Source organism: Lynx canadensis, chromosome F1 (assembly GCF_007474595.2).
Source record: "Lynx canadensis isolate LIC74 chromosome F1, mLynCan4.pri.v2, whole genome shotgun sequence".
In the NCBI taxonomy this organism is placed as follows: Eukaryota; Metazoa; Chordata; class Mammalia; order Carnivora; family Felidae; genus Lynx; species Lynx canadensis.
The window spans coordinates 42,834,857-42,849,302 of NC_044319.2; the positions used below are offsets into that span (position 1 = coordinate 42,834,857).

General features: G+C 48.6%; 1 protein-coding gene and 1 pseudogene across 1 annotated transcript in view; both read left to right on the forward strand.

Annotated features, from left to right (window-relative positions):
- The first annotated feature begins 11,221 nt into the window (after positions 1 to 11,221).
- On the forward strand, positions 11,222 to 11,954 carry LOC116737829 (annotated as a pseudogene).
- A 2,280-nt stretch (positions 11,955 to 14,234) lies between these two features.
- NFASC (neurofascin) overlaps positions 14,235 to 14,446 on the forward strand; it is a 181,722-nt gene continuing 181,510 nt past the window's right edge. The window contains exon 1 of the mRNA XM_030302726.1: positions 14,235 to 14,298. The gene's annotated coding sequence lies outside the window, so the exon portion shown is untranslated. The remainder of the gene's footprint in view (positions 14,299 to 14,446) is intronic.

Genomic DNA, 14,446 nt, shown 5'->3' on the forward strand with positions numbered 1-14,446 from the left:
GGGACCCAGTCCCGGAGAAAGGCACAGCAAAGAGCAAGCACAGTCTCAGTCTGAGAAGCTTCAGGAAGGACATTTCCAGAGGGTTCTGTCCTCACTAGTGCCGGACAGAAGTAACAATTTTTGCGTATGTTTCCCGAGTCTCCATTTTCCTTAGAAAAGAAATATTTTGTCGTTAGCAAAGAAACAACTTGAAGAAAGTTTGGAACATAGAATGAATGCTCCACATCATGTGTCATCGGGGAAACGCAAATTAAATCAACCATGAGATATCACTCCCTGCCTACTAGAGTAACCCAAATCCAGAATGCTGTCACCAAACCACTAAACGCCAGGCATGGGGGACGATGTGGAACAAGAGGGACCCTCACTCGCCGCTGGTGGGAATGCAAAATGGTGCAGCCACTTTGGAAGACTGGTGGCGGTTTCTTAGAAGACTGAACCTACTCTTATCATATGATCCAGCAACTGTGCTTCTTGGTATTTACCCAAAGGAGCGGAAATACGCGTCCGTACAAAAACTTCCACGCAGACGTGTATAGCAGACTTAGTCATAATTGCCAAAACTTGGAAGGAACCGAGATGGCCTTCGGTAGGCGAATGGACAAACTGTGGTCCAGCCACCCGACGGAATGTTATGCAGCACTAGAAAGAAATGAGCTGGGAAGCCATGAAAAGGCATGGAGGAAACTCAAACGTGAATTGCTGAGTGGAGATAGCCAAGCTAAGAAGGCTACGTACTGTGTGGTTCCAACTATATGACATTCTGGAAAAGGCAAAACTGTGGAGATGGTGAAAAGGTCAGTGGTTGCCAAGGGGTGCAGTGGGAGTGGGATAAATTGGTGGAGCACAGAGGATTTGGGGGACAGTGAAAACACTGTCAGATACCGTCGTGATAGACACATATCATTATACATTTGTTCAAATCCATACAAATCTACAACACCATGAGGGAACTGAAATGTAAACTGTAGACTCTGGGTCTATGGACTTAGTGTAGTTTCCTCATTTATAACAAAAGCACCCTTCTGGTGGGGTGGTGATAACGGGCGAGGCTGTGCATGGGTGGAACAGGGGGGTTATGGGAAATCTCTGTACTTTCCTCTCGATTTTGAACCTAAAACTTCTCTAAAACATAGCCTTAAATAGAATGTAGGGGTTCCTGGGTGGCTCAGTCAGTTAAGCATCCAGCTCTTGGGCTCTTGGTTTTGGCTCAGGTCATGATCTCACAGTTCATGAGTTCAAGCCCCATGTTGGGCTCTGTGCTGACAGCATGGAGCCTGCTTGGGATTCTCTGTCTCTCTCTCTCTCTCTCTGCCCCTCCCCCGCATGCATGCACATGCTCTCAAAATAAATAAATAAACAGTAAAAACATAGAATGTGGAGGAACACATTCACTCATACTTTTCTGAGTTCCCTGCCTCTATTTCTTTATAAGCATGTTTTTAATTGGCATAGCATAGAGAAATGCTCTTTTCCCTTCACATTAAACATAACCCACTTCTCTCCTTTTCACCAAAGCAAGTCAGGCTTGACCACCGGCTCCACTTTCACTGTGATCCCTGCCCCTTCCCCCATCATTCTAGGGGCTTTCCTGTCCCTTTGTCCCTTTCTGTGGTCGTCCCAGCTGATCCCCGCATAGCACAGATACAGCACTCTCATTGGTGGAGGGTTTTTCCAGAACAACCACAGCCCAGGTGGTGAGATAGCCCAGGTGGTGACTGCAGCAGGTGCCCCAGCTTGATCCCCCCGCCCTCAATGTCTCTAATGAGCCGGAAAACAGAGGGAAATTAACTTCACAAAATGCAGATGGCATTCTCACGATTGGGGTCTGTCCTTATTCTTTCTCAAGACATCCTTAATCCCTCCTCCATTTGTTCCCTCATCTTATTCCACACCCGGCAGAATGGACACCAGAAGGATGAAAAAACCTTTGTGCCTACCACCCTTAGGTCCTAGCAAAGTGACCACGTCCCCACACCACCCCACCTTTAGGAAAAGAAGCAGCTCACAAAAAGCTAAAAACCTGAAGTTTTAGCTGAAATAAGCATCAGCTTTTGCTTTCTGCTTTAAAACAAGTCTGCATTTGCTTGAAAACTTCTAGTTTGGGTTAAAGGCACAGGCTCTGGGGGTGCCTGGGTGGGTCAGTCGGTTTAGCGTCTGACTCTTGATTTTGGCTCAAGTCGTGATCTCACAGTTTGAGCCCCTGTCGGGCTCAGCGCTGACAGCAAGGAGCCTGCTTGGGATTCTTTCTCTCCCCCTCTTTCTCTGCCCCTCACCCACTTGCACGCTCTAAATAAATAAATAAATAAATAAATAAATAAAGTTTATAAAAAAGAGGGTACCTGGGTGGCTCAGTCTGACTTCGGCTCAGGTCATGATCTTGTGGTTTCTAGGTTCAGGCCCTGCGTCAGGCTCTGAGCTGACAGCTTGGAGCCTGGAGCCTGCTTCGAATTCTCTGTCTCCTTCTCTCTCTGTCTCACCCCCAGTCGTGCTCTGTCTCTGTCTCTCTCAAAAAATAAATAAATATTAAAAAAAAAACCTTAAAAATAAAAAAGGCAGAGGCTTTGGAGCCATAGCACAGGGGTTTGCATCTGGCTCTTCCGTTTGCCAGCTGGGACCCTGGACAAGGTACTTCACTCGGTTCTCAGCCTTGGTTTCCTCACAGCCTTGATGTAATGATTCCATGCATTTAATAGAAATCAAGTTCTTAGACCAGGGACAGGCACCCAGTAAGCACTACTGTGTTAGCTCTTATTACTTTAATATGAAAATGCATAAAATCACTTTCTTGCTAGGTTACTAAACTTCCCGCATCCCTTGTCTATCACGATCAGATCCGAGCAAATGAACGATGATCCCTAGGGATATACCATGTTCTAGAACCCTTCATACAGTACTGATGACCCCATGTTATAGAGCATGGAGGTAGAGAAAAGTTGACCCCAGAGCAGCTCCAGCCCAAATCCCTGCAGCTGGGCGTTCAGTGCCAACCGGCCCTGTTTCCTCCTGCACCCACTGAGGCTGCAACCCTTTTGCCTGGCACCAAAGCCCAGGCCAACCTTGCCTGACCGCGGGTTCTTACCATGGTTTCTCACTGCTCCAGAACACCCTAAGGGTAATCGTGCCTTAGCACTAAGGGAGCCTTCCCCAAAACTGATATTTTGAAACCTCCCTTTCAATGCACCATAGTAAAAGGGAGACTTTCCTTTCTTTTGCAAGGTGGGAGGAGGACTATTTTGAAGGCAGGCCCCTTCTTAGACAATTTTAAGAAAGTGCAAATATGGAATTTGAGGACCTAGTTACCAGTTCCCCTAAAACTAGGCTTGTGCACATACTTCTTGAAGTCTTCTGCTACCTACAAGGGTAGATATACTCTGTTTTGTTTTGTTTTTAAAAATTTTTAATGTTTATTTATTTTTGAGAGAGACAGACAGAGTGAGAGTAGGGGAGAGGCAGAGAGAGTGGGAGACACAGAATCTGAAGCAGGCTCCAGACTCTGAGCTCTCAGCATGAGCCATCAGCACAGAGCCTGATGCAGGGCTCGAACTACAAACCATGAGATGACCTGAGCTGAAGTTGGACGCTTAACTGACTAAGCTACCCAGGTGCCCCAGATATACTCCATTTTGAAGACTGCTGTTCTCGAGTACAATGCCCTGAATTCAGTAGGCATTTACAACATGTACCTTTATTTGTCTTGAAGAAGAAACAACAGAATCAAAAGTTCAGACACAAGAAACCCAGGGCAGGTTTGAGGGACAGAAGGCAGTCGGCTGTGGTTGAAGTCACAGGTATAAGCAGAGAGAATCCTAGGATGCAAGGCTGGAAGAGAAGGGGGGGGCAAAGTGCTAGGGCCCTGAATGCCACACTAGGGTGTTTAGGCGTCAGTCTTTCCGTAGTCGCTGAAGAGTCTTAATTAAAGTAGAAGCAGCAGCTGTGGGATGACTGTAAGAACACTTGGTTAGGAATCAGGAGTCTTGGGTTCGTTTTGCCTTGGTCACTGTGGGACATCAGGGAAGTCCCTCTGAGGCTTCATGTCTTTGGCCAAGTGGCCTAGAAGCAGAGCCTGAGACAGGAATTCAGATGCCTATGACGTGCGTGCGTGGGGGGAGGGCTCTCGGAGGAAGGGAATGCGGGAAGCATGCTGAAGAGGAAGTTGCCAAACCAGGCTGTGTCTCAGGCCTCCTCCACAGATGCTCTGGGTGTAACTCCCACCACAGCAGAGCCCTCCCTGAGGAAGGGGCCGGGCTTTGGAGCCGGCATGAGCTGTTGGCCACCATAACCTGCAGGCATCTCAGGGAGAGGTGCTCCCGTCAGCCAGAGCTGGCCTCCAGAGGACACAGGAAGGAGCCTTCGTCATTGCTGCCATCATCACGGTGGCGGGGGTGGGTACGCGCCGTTATTTCCAGTATCTACCGTATAAAACAGGCATAACACGCTGACCTCACTGAGGTTGCGGTGGGAGCCAGAAAATAGAAATTCTAAGCTGGGAAGTGACAACAGTGGGGTCGCAGAAGTGTGGCTAAGTGGCTGCAGGGCGGTAGCGTGCCGGGGGGCCAGCCCGGGTCGGTTCACGAGAGCCGACTGCCGAGTCTTTAAGGATCTCGGCAAGCTGGTGGTAAAACACAGCCATTAGGACAAAATTAAATTATGTAAGCTTATGATTAAATGATGGTATTAAACGCAATGGTAAAAAATAATTCAAAACTCATTTTAGTGCTGTGATCTTGAGGTCATTTGCCTCCACTGTATTGGTCCCGTGAAAATATTATGTAATAGTGAGCTACTGCACATCTTTTCTCACCCCCGTGTTCAACGACCGAGTTGGAAAACGCCACAAATCAGGGCTTCTCTTTTTTCTCAGCGAACCAATTATTAAACATTTACCAGCGAGCGCATTGTGGCTTCAGAGCAACTTGTTCTCCCCCAGCCCACAAAAATATGCACACAATGGCCTGTTTAAGAGAAGGTTCTCTCTGCAGCCAGGAGAGGGGTGGGTGTTTCTTCTGGGAATTTTAAAGCTGGGTGTTAACAAGGGAGGAAACACTATGGAGGGAGGTTGGGGTAGGGGGTGGCTCTTCTCCTCTACCAAGCACACACCTTTGCAGGTAGGATCTACCTGGTGGTGACACTTCGTCCCTCTGAAGCCAAAAGAGCTCATGGCCCGTGAAAATTTCTCAGGTGCTTGGAACAATGTTAAATTATGACCATTTATCAATTCACTGAAAACGTGCTCGTGTGTCTGATAGGGTGTGGTACTGCTTATATGGGCCCCGGCTTCAAAGAGGGGGTGAATGATAAGACTCTTTCCAAGCCGGGAAACCCCTAGCGGGAAGATAGCATTTTCCCGAGCTCCTAACCCTTAAAGAACCGAAGGAGTTAGTCCCTTTGGAGCCCTGAGGAGTAAGATTTAATTATTAAGGCTATTGTATTTATAAAGCCATTGTTATTTAACAGACAAATTCTTTGTTGTAGATGAGGTCTTAGAGAACCCTTAAAAGGACGCCTGCGCAAACACTTAGGAAGCTGTGACAAATCTTCTTGTGTTTAGAAGCACACACTGTCCCCTCTGTCCCGGCAGATCCACTCTCCTGGGTCCACCGTCCGGAGGAAGTAGGGAGGCGGGAGGCCACCCGTCTAGCACTGAGCTCAGGTGTAAAGCTTGCAGACAGGAAATGCAGATGCTTATTTAAAACATCCTCCTGCTCACCTCCCGGGGGTTCTGTGCTAATAAATTGGCATTAATAAGATAAAATAATTGGGGGTGGCCTGGCTCACAGGCCAAGTTCTCAGCTGCTACCTCCTGGCTCCCGGCGCTGGCTGCCAGCGGGAATTGTGCTGGGGGGGAGGGGCGGGGTGGGGGATGGGGCAGAAACAGAGGAGCCTGGTGTCTGGGGCACAGGGCCCCTGGCTTGCTACAAAGAGCAAGCAAAGCCTCCTCTGCCGTTCCCCAGCCTGCTGAGTCTGGTCCGGTGCAGAAGGAGGCACTCTTAACCACTTGGAGGTGTAGTTCCCTCAGGAGAGTAAAATCATAGCCCGTAGGCAAAGTAATGTCTATTTCAAATGTAAGTGACGAAACACATTCGTTTTCAGGCTGTAAGGACCACCAAACCTCTCTCTCTATTTTTTCCTTTGGTCGGTTTAATTTTTATATATTTGACAATACCTAATCATAATCTATTTCATTCAGACCCTATTTATTCAAGGGGGCGTTCTTTATAGTTGCTAGATTGTCGCACGTCTGCCTTACACTATAAATATCTGTGTGGTTCTTTGACCAGCAAGTAGCACAGCACCGCATGGAGGGAGGTCCTCTGAATGACACACGCTGAACAGTTTTTTATTTTAGTTCATTTAAATTTAAATGGTCACATGTGGCTGGTGGCTGCCCTCATTACACAGTACGATCTGTGTTCGTAACAGTTCTGCTTTGATTCGTACATTCATTCACCCATTCAAACAACTATTTACGGAGCAGTGTGCTGTGCTAGGCTCTGTGGACACAGGATTCTCTGCTCCGAGGAAACTTCCAGTCTAGCAGGGGAGGTACACTTATAAGGAAACACTGCGTGTTAAGTGCCGGGGAGGAGCACTTTTGGGGGTGCGCTCACTGCTGCCCGGATGAGAGGCTGGGTCCAGCGGAAGAACGGGGTTTTTCCCACAGGAGTGACGTTTAGGCTGGATCTTAAAATAGGAGTACACCACAAAAATGAGCGAGAGGGTTCAGGAAGAGAAGTTGTTTAATATCTTACCCGTTTGATTATGATGACACAGATACCTTTGGGGTTAGCAGTGCCTGGGCACTCTGGAGACCCTCACACAAATAAGTTTGCAAGACAACTGCAAAAGGAAAAGCTTTTTTGACAGGGGTTTTCTGAATGCCAAGATTCCCAGCTGGGGAGGGATTGTGTTCATTCTCCCGTCTGGGGACAAGATCAAGAAGCAACCTGCCGCGAAGATTAGTTCCTAAAGGCCTCTGGAAAATCTGTGTGGCTCAGTTGGTTAAGCGCCCGACTTCTGCTCATGTCATGATCTCATGGTTTGTGAGTCTGAGCCTTGTATCGGGCTTTCTGCTGTCAGCACGGAGCCCGCTTGAGATCCTCCACGGCCCCCCTCTCTGCCCTTCCCCCCTCTGAAAAAAAAATAAACATTAAAAAAACGACCTGAGGTTTCATACATTTAGAGAGAGAAAGAGTCTGAACCTGAGGCTGTCTTCTTGCCAGTTGGCTGGCAGGAAGTAGGAGAGAGAAATGTTGTCTGCTTTCCCTACTATTACTGGTAGACAGGTGCAGAAGAGAATAGCTTCAAAAAATCCTTACCTCTCTAATACATTGATGCAGGTGAAATTTGCCCCAAGTGATCATTGTAGATAGTCTGTACAGGGGGAAATATGCCCTGTGTAAAAGCAGGCACCAGAGTGGCTCCACTCAGCCTTGCCCTCAGAGCAGGGACAGGGCTAAGATGTGCCTAAACGCAGGCTGGTTACCTGCTGTTCCAGGGCCTCTCCTCCTCCCCACCTGTCTCCTCGTTCACTGCCCAGTCTACTGGGAATGGAGTTTCCCCTGCCTGGGGTTGGAGACTAATTCCATGTACTTGGGAAGGGCTCTGCATCTGGGAGCCGACAGCTTGAATGTCTTCTCAAGTGATCTCAGAGGCTCAGTTCTGCCCTCAGCACTATTGGGCAGGAAGCTAATCCAAGGGAGATATTATTTTTATTTATTTAATTTAATTTTTTTTTAAAGAGAGTGGGGGAGAGGGCAGAGGGAGACAGAGAGAGGGAGAGGGGGAGGGAGAGGGAGAGGGAGAGGGAGAGAGAGAGAGAGAGAGAGAGAGAATCCCAAGCAAGCTCTGTGCTCAGCCCAGAGCCTAACGGAGGGCCAGATCTCATGACAGTGAGCCCAAATCAAGAGTCGGATGCTTAACCCACTGAGCCACCCAGTGCCCCTATTTTTTATTTTTTAATTCCAAAGTAGGAAGTGGGAAAGCAGGTGGAAAGATGCTCTCGAGCCTGGAACTGGGTGGGGGCAGAAAAGGCTAGGTACTTAAGAATGTGCTGGATGTGGGGGCAATAAAGGGATTGTGGAAACATGAGGTCTCCATACATGCCACTGTGGAGGACCACCAGCACTGTGGAGTGGCCAAAAGGGAGAAGGATCAAAGCTAGTCTCCTGGTTCCTTCCCTCCTTCCCTTAATTCTGTGTATAAATTGAAATGTGATCTTCCCTCCTGGCCTACAGTGAGCAGGGAGGAGGTGCTGGGTGGGAGACAAGGGAAGAGTCTTGTCTATCGGGGATCCTAGCTTCTTGGAGGACCTATAAGAAACTGGGGCTTCTGGTAGCTTCTCCCTTCAGCTTTCTCTGCACCTGCTTTCTTGCCATCTTGTGTCGTTAGGGTCAGAGATTCCTGGGACTTTCTAAAATGTGTTCCTTTTATTTTCCCGCTGAGCACGCTACTCAGCTTGCTTTTCTATGTCCTCATTCAACCACCTTGCTCTCGCTGAGTGTGGCCATCGCTCTGTTCTCGTTCTTCCTCATGGTGCCAGAATTTCTTCCCTTCGGCACTTGTCCACGGTGGATCAGTGTAAGAGAAGAATGAACTGGGAAGAGGCCACATGCTGGAGTCTCTGAGATCTTTGAGCAAATCCCAGTACACCCCTTACCGTCTTCAAAGTTAGGGAGAAACCCTCAAGACCACCCTCATTTCTGACAGTGATCGCAGGCTTGGGCATCTTCAAGACCATGCTCAGGTTCAATAATTATCTAGTGGGACATACAGAACTCACTGGAAGCTAGAGTCCCCACAGTTATGCTTTATTGCAGCAAAAGGATACAGATTAAAGTCAGCCCAGAGGAGAGGTGCATGGGACAGCATTCAGGAGGGCTCCACTGCGGAGTTTCCAGTTGTCTGCCCCCCGAGATGTGTAGACAGCAGTACCTTCCAGGAAAGATGTCTGGCGATATGGACAGAGTGTTGCCAACCAAGGAAGCTCACCCAAGCCTTAGTGTTCAGAGTCTTTACCAAGACCAACCAAGCTACACCCATGTAGCTACACTTAGTTTCTAGCCTCTCTGGAGGCTGAGTTGATACATGCCCAAAGCCCCCACCACAAATCACATTGTTAGCATAGACTGTTGAGTGTGGCCTCAGGCCCCCAGGTAAAGACACTTTTATTAGCATATCCCAAGGGTCCAGAGATGACATCCCAGAAACCAAATGGCTAGGCTAGACTTCCCTTTGGGCAAGGTTAAGCTTTTGCCACATCTCATCTGTGTGATGTTGAAATTTTACTAACCTCCCTGGGCCTCTATTTCTTTATCAGCAAACTGGAGACAAGGACCACCAATCTTATTGGGCTTTTGTGAGGACTAAATGATATGACAGATGTAAAAGGAGAGCTGGTATATGAAAGGGTTTAACAAAAATTAGGTCCCTCCTGGTTTCCTCCAGGTTCTCATCTCCTAAATCGGCCCAGGGCATCATTCCCTCTTTCCTCTTCTTCCACCCCTTATACCAATTTGCTTTTATTTTTACCCCCAGAAAAGGGTACTACCCTACATGTTGTTACTAAGCTGTTCTTTTAAAAGGGTGTGTGTGTGTGTGTGTGTGTGTGTTACTTTTTAAAAATGGCTCCATACTTCTCCATTGCACCAGCATACTGGATCATTGCTGTCTGCGTGGGCTGCACAACATCCCGATGCACATGCATCTTTGTGACTTGTGTTAGTGTTTCTGCAGGCTGCATTCTTGCACCTCTACCCAAAATGCATGAAGCAGCATGTGCAGGAGGGTGGCTTGGAGGGCATAACAGACACTGCTGCGGCCCAGTCCTGTCCCTTGTCTTTCATCATCCCTGCCCGTGCCCAGTGTCCCACTGCATCTGAGATTCAGTGCGTGGGGGCTTTCTCTTGGCCTGAGTCCGGGGTTAGGCAAGGCTTGTGTCATTGCTTGGGAGCAGTGAGACGTTGGGGAATGTGAAAGTCATTGGTGACTTACCATTCACCATGAGAGAGGACACAGCGAGTGGGGTTTCAAGGCCAGGGTCAACAGAGTCCATGCCCGCTAGAGTTTCAGCCAGAACTCAAAAATACAAACCCAGGGAAGAAGAGGAAGCAGGAAGGCCAGATGAATGTCTGGAAAGAAAAAAGCAACCACTGTCTGCCCTTGGCACTGAGTAGCTTTGTTCCTGACACACTAGTAGAACAGCCTGCACCAGATCCAGGCCTGTCTCTGTCCCCAGAGTCCATCACCAGCAGGTGGTGTCCCTCCCCTGGTCAGGACAGGCTAGTGGCTGGGGACACTGAGGCCAAGGAAACACCTGCTTCTATCCTGTCTGGGCATCTGGCAGCCTTGGATGCCCATCAGGCCTGGACTTAATTTCTTTACACTAAGGCCATGAGATATGAGCTCCAGTTCCGTCTCAACCACCGAATCACTGCATGATTTCTATCTGCGTGATCTTCTTGCACGGACTTGGTTTTCTCAGCTGCTAAAAAAATGAAGCAAAGGAAGAGAAAGTTGGGCAGTAACTAACATTTGTGCAGAGCATTTAGTTTACAAAGTGCCTTATCTCCTTGGCGCTCACTTTATCCCCACTTTCCATAGGAGGAAATATGTCTTAGAGGGGTTAGGTGATCTGACCATGTTCACCCTGCTGGTCGGCCAGGACCTTCTTGGAAAATCCTATGTTTCTTCAACTGACCATACTGGAAGATTCTAACTTTGTAAGTCTAAGATTTTTAGGGCCTGCCCTAAAATAGCAAAACAGTTTTAAGTAGGAGCTTTCAGACACATCTGGGCTTTGAACCGTTACTTGGGCAGGTTACTTGGAGCTTTGGTTTTCTCCTCTCGAATCATAATAAGGCAATATTTATTAAGTATTTATTATATGACAAACACTGTGCTACATGAACTATTTTGCTTATCCTCACAACACCTCTATGAGGTAATATAATTATCCCTGTTTTACAGATGAAAGAAACTGAGGCTTGACGATATCAATAGCTGTGTAGTGGAATAGAGAAACCAAGAGAGACTGGAACTTGTCAGAAGGCTCTAGAGAGAATCTTCAGGTAGATAAAATTTATAGACTCTCTGAAAGTTCTGAACATATGGATATAGACAATTGATGGAGAATTTAGTGTTGAATTGTAACTGCTGTATGTAAGACAAGTAAACAAAACACGATAATTCTTAAGTCCAGAAAACATAAAAGTTTGCAGGAATGAAAAGGTGAGTTGTGAATAGGATTTGAGTAGTCATAATGAACACCTTTTTAAATTATTTTTTAAAAATGTTTATTTATTTTGAGAGAGAGAGAGAGAAAGAGAAAGCGTGAGCAGGGGAGGGGCAGAGAGAGAGGGAGAGAGAGCCGTGGGGCTCGAACTCACAAACCCTGAATCATGACTTGAGCTGAAAATCAAGAGTCAGATGCTTAACTGACTGAGCCACAAGTTCTTGGTTAGAGTTGGTTCTCAAACCAAGGAATAGTGATCCACTTTAACAACCCTAAAGTGCAGGCCTCCCTGGCAGCAAATACTTTCACCATCACAGGCCATGCTGAGAAAAAGCAGCTGACAGAAAAGCTCCCCAGTATCTCAAATGAGGCTTTAAGTATCTTTGGGCTGAAGCTCTGCCCAAACAATCTGTGGATGGAAAGGCACCACTTGCTACTGGAGAGGATGATGATGATGAAGGTCCAGATCTCGTGGAGAATTTGGATGAAGCTTCCAAGAATGAAGCACACTGAATGGAGTCAACTTCTGAAGAAGATAAAACTTGGAGAAGTTACTGGGAGCTGCTATTGTATATGATGGCTGCTTTTTACAAATTTTGTTCATGGATCTGATAAAATCTGGATCTCTAATATTTTTTAAGCCCAAGACCCTTGGACACTGCAGCTCTTTTCAGTTTTTGCTTATATACAATTCATTCTTCGCAGCTAATTAAGCTGAAGAAGCCCGGGAATAAAGTTTGAAACAACACTAATAAAGTTCTTTGCCTAGTTAAAAAAGAAAGAAAGAAAGAAAGAATTCTCATAGAATAATTCGACTCTGATTCAGCTACATGCTTGTATAGCTTTAATTATATATATTTTTTTTATAAAAAAAATTTTTTTACGTTTATTTATTTGTGAGACAGTGAGAGAGAGACAGAGCATGCGCGGGGGAGGGGCAGAGAAAGAGGGAGACACAGAAGCCGAAACAGGCTCCAGGCTCCGAGCTGTCAGCACAGAGCCCGACGCGGGGCTCGAACTCACGGACCGTGAGATCATGACCTGAGCTGAAGTTGGGCGCTGAACCGACTGAGCACCCAGGCGCCCAACTTTAATTATATTTTTTAAAGAAATGAAAGGGAAATCAGCAAATTGCCCAAGTTGACCCAGATCTGATGTGGTGGAGGTGGGGTCTGAACCCTAGCCAGCTACCTCCAGAGCTGATCCCACAGCCACTATGCAATACGGCCTATAAAATATCTACCTGCTAGCACTGTAAAAAGCAAGTGACTGATACATACAAGAAATTGAGTGCTTAGAAAAGGAAAATTATCTTCTTTCTCCCACTGAGCCAGCCATGTGGACACTTCCGGTAGGGAAGGTAAGGGGGGATCTTGTCCTAGGTGCAGGCCTGAGGGGCCCTGGTGCTTTGAAGCACCTTCCTCCAAGTTTCCTAAGTGCCCCTCCAGTGCCTGGGACCAACTGGGGTCAGTAGTGTCATCTGGATGGGGTGTCTCAGTTTCCAGATTCTCCCCTTCGGAGAGTTTTCCAACCCTGTACATTCTCTCCCTCGCCACACAGGGGTTGACCAGAAGCCCCAGGTTGGCCAGCCCCCCAGAAGCTCTGGCTGCCCCAGGTCATCCCAGGGCCTTGTGGTCAGGCCCAGCTCCAGGAGGTAGACTACTTCATTCACAGGATTACATGAGGCCAGTCTGCAGAAGAGTCCTGAGAAACAATTTTGAGTGAAATCAAATTGTGTGTATACACAGGGGCCCTGCAGAAACGTTTGCCCGGGGTCCCTGAGGCCCATGGGCAGCTACGCTTTGAGGCCCCGCCATTTGGACCTTCCTCCATTTCCCATTGTCTTTACCCAATAGCTCTGGTTGCAGATCTCAAAGCAGCCAACTGAAGAGTTCAACATGTTGTCGGTTACCTGGAGGATTCCATCTACCATTAGTGGTCACTCATCCTTTCTGCAAGCATTTATGGAGCACCTACTCTGTGCTAGGGCTGGGCAAGCATGGGGAACAGGATGACTTCCTGCTCTCCCACCTCCCACAAGCTGGAGAGGAGACAGGCAGGTAGGTGGGGACAGTACAGTGAAGGTAGTGACAGGGCAGGAGCCGTGGGAGCAGAAAAGGCAGTTGCATGTGGCCTCGAATGAGACCTCAGAGGGTGTCCGTGGAGGGAACTGTGGTTCAGGTTGGGGGACGGGACTGGAAGCTACCAAAACTAAGGTTTTATGATTCCTCAGTTCAGATCTGTCCACTGTTTCAGGTAATAGCTGCGCTCACGTCTCCGCCTGTGTCCGACACATTCTCCCTGTCGGCCCCATAAGGGACCCGAAGGGATCATCCAATCAACTTTCATTGTTCGGTGGAGGACAGTGAGGAAGTGCCCTGCCCTTGTGAGAGAATTAGTCACGGCAACGGGACGAACACTGAGATCTGGGCCTTCCAGTCATCGGACTTCTTCTACCCTATCTCAAGACTGGGACAGGGCCTGAGCCCCCAGAGGGCAGGACACAATCTCCTATTTTAAACGACCACGCAACCCCCGGAAGGAGTCACAACTTCTCACGTCCTCAATTCGGGATCCAACAATCTTCTATCAACTAACGTCCCTGGAGAGGCTACCACAAGCGAGTCTCCCTGGGAACACAGGCTCTCAGGCCCATTTCCGCCTCCAAGAAGTCACAGCCCGATGGTGGAGGGGGCATATACAGGACAAAACGTGATACCGTGGGGGCTTCAATTATGATCATTTTCAATGCCAGTGGGCATTTTTTTTTTTTTTTTTTTACCGGCACGGGCCCTGCGAATCGCTCCGCGACGCTCCAGGCGGGGCCCCGAGCATCTTGCCTCCTCCTCCGTCCAGGTCCCCGCTCGGCGCGCGAAGGGAGGGGCGCGAGGGCGCGCACGCAGGGTGTCGGGGGCGCGCCGGCCGTCCGGGGACGCGCACGGGCTGGTCTCTGCCCTAATGCGGCGGCTGGCGGCGAGAGGCGTGCAGGGGACGCGGGGGGAAGTGGCGGCGCCGGCGGCGGACAGCACCGACTGCGCCCGGGGCCGGCACCCGAGCCCTCGGAGGTAGGCGAGCGCGGATACCGGAGAGATGGGGGTGGGGGTAGAACGGGGGTCATGGAAAACCCAGCTAGCGACACACCCTCGTTCCCGCCCTCCTCTGTCCGTCTCCATCCCCCGACCTGTCCCCATCCCCCTCTGCTCACATTCCCCG